General features: G+C 38.4%; 1 long non-coding RNA gene across 1 annotated transcript in view; it reads left to right on the top strand.

Annotated features, from left to right (window-relative positions):
- Positions 1 to 1,492, top strand: part of LOC112524221 — a 3,071-nt gene extending 1,579 nt beyond the window's left edge. The window contains exons 2-3 of the long non-coding RNA XR_003070374.1: positions 550 to 618; positions 1,427 to 1,492. This is a non-coding gene — a long non-coding RNA (uncharacterized LOC112524221). The remainder of the gene's footprint in view (positions 1 to 549; positions 619 to 1,426) is intronic.
- Positions 1,493 to 2,079: the final 587 nt, after the last annotated feature.

Raw genomic sequence — 2,079 nt, 5'->3', positions numbered from 1 at the left:
AAAAGAAATACCTAGGATTGAAGTAGAAGTTGGATGAGCTCTCCCAAAATCGTCTCTTCTTCCTTTTCCATTTCAGAAAATCGAATCCTCCTTGCGTCTTTCTCCCTCGAACCGCTGCATGCTGCTGTCCTCTCTCGTCTCTAGTGACAGCCCCCAATCGAACAGCCCCTTTATCGCCTCTTCGCTGCCTCTTCCTCCGATTTTCTGCCCACGTTCGCTCCCTCTTCTTCGAACCCCACGTCTCTCTCTCGCGTTCTGATTTCTCTCGCTCCCGATCTCTCGCTGCAGACCGGTCTTGGGCTGTTTCTTCTTCTTTTCTTTTACATGACTTGGGCTGCTTGTGTGTGTAAAAGGTGGAGTCCATCAACAAATAAAATAGGCCCAAGACTTGGCCTATGAATCTCTTCTTTTTTTTTTTACTGGACTTCACAAATAAATAAAAGGCTTGGTTAATACCTTTTACACACCAAATGGTGAAATTAAATGGACTTTTATCTTCATTTTTAAGACATAAAAATATAGCAATCAAAATTTCTAATTTCTAATTAGACTGAAAAGCTTACATGGGATGGCAAGGAAGAAGAAACTGTCCCTTGTGGCCCAAACTGTTACTTTCAGGTATATGTGCTCTATCCCCATTGTTGAACTAGAAAATTGGGTATTTTCGGTGCAATTTCCGGCGGAAATAGTGTCGGAATATAATTACCGGACAACAAATTAAAAAAAATCAACTTCTGTTTTATATTCCGGCATTATTTCAGGAGGATTTCCGGTGGATTGTAGAAATTAAATTTTTATGAAATTATTAACTCTAATTACAATAAGTTACCGATGGGTTTCCGACGGATTTTTGATTAGTTTTTTAAGATTAACGTCCGCCGGTAATCCGTCGGAAAAAAATTAAAAAATAAAAATTATTATTTTAATTTAGCGGCGTATTTCCGGCGGTCGCCGGTAATTTAAAATAATAAATTATTCAAGTTTTCTAAATTTTTATTGATTTCCAGTGGATCTCCGGTGGATTTTTGATTTTTTTTTGTTTTTCATACTTTTGGTTTATTTATATGAAGAATATTACATATATTCCACATGAAATTTATAGTGGATAATAATTCTTTTATCGAGCCCAACACACACACATACATGTATGCAAAATATACCTATATACAAACACATTATTCGATGCCATTGTTATTAATCGACTTTAAAAACTATTAAAAAAAGTCTTATTTGGGTTTAACGGGTCTTAGTAGAGCCTCTAGTAGTGCTTCAGTGCACCCGGAGGAGAGAGAGTCTGGCCATGGTAGCGCTGCTTCATAGCAGCGGACGGTTATTGGCATCCACGATAAAGAGTAAATACATTTTTATCTTTTAATTGATACAAATAATTGTGTACTGATACTAATTCAGTTCATTATTTATATAGTTTTAATGACACCAGAGTGATCCGGAGGATCACCAAGATCAACTGAGAGCTGCTTGACGGCCCGTGGATCACTTGGGAAAAAATCCCAAGCAACGTGAGACGCCGAATGTGGGAGCGGTTCCAGGTTTGTGGTATATTTTCAAATTGTTATATTTTTGCTATTTTTTTAAACCTAAGAAGCGACTAAACTTTTAGGTACAGGGCTACTACACTTGGGATTCGACTTTGGATGCCCAGATCCTAGATGCATGGGAGAGAAAGTCAGCCAAGCCATATAATAATGACAACTTGAGTACCGCGAGGAAAAAAGCTGGGGAAAAAGCAAAGAAGAATGAGTATCCTCAATACGATGAAACCGACCCACACCGGGATATGAGTGTGTTGAAGAACTTTCCCCCTAGCTGGATATCTTCAGATGTGTGGATCCAGATGGTCGATTGTTGGAACAATGACAATTGGAGGGTGTTTCCTGTGTGGCGTGTGAGAACCGTGATAGCTAAGTTGCGGTATACACCGGTGGATCGATCCCATTTTCAGAGCATGGTGCTCGTTTGGTAGGACCTAAAAGCCATTACTTTAGTAGCTTGATTTTTAATAATATTATAATTAACATATGTTCGTATTATTTGACTTTTGTAGACACAAGCAAAAGA

This window comes from Cynara cardunculus (assembly GCF_001531365.2).
Source record: "Cynara cardunculus var. scolymus isolate 2C chromosome LG 13, CcrdV1, whole genome shotgun sequence".
NCBI classification, from domain to species: Eukaryota; Viridiplantae; Streptophyta; class Magnoliopsida; order Asterales; family Asteraceae; genus Cynara; species Cynara cardunculus.
The sequence above is the reverse complement of the archived record's forward strand: the minus strand, read 5'-3'. Positions and strand labels throughout refer to the sequence as shown.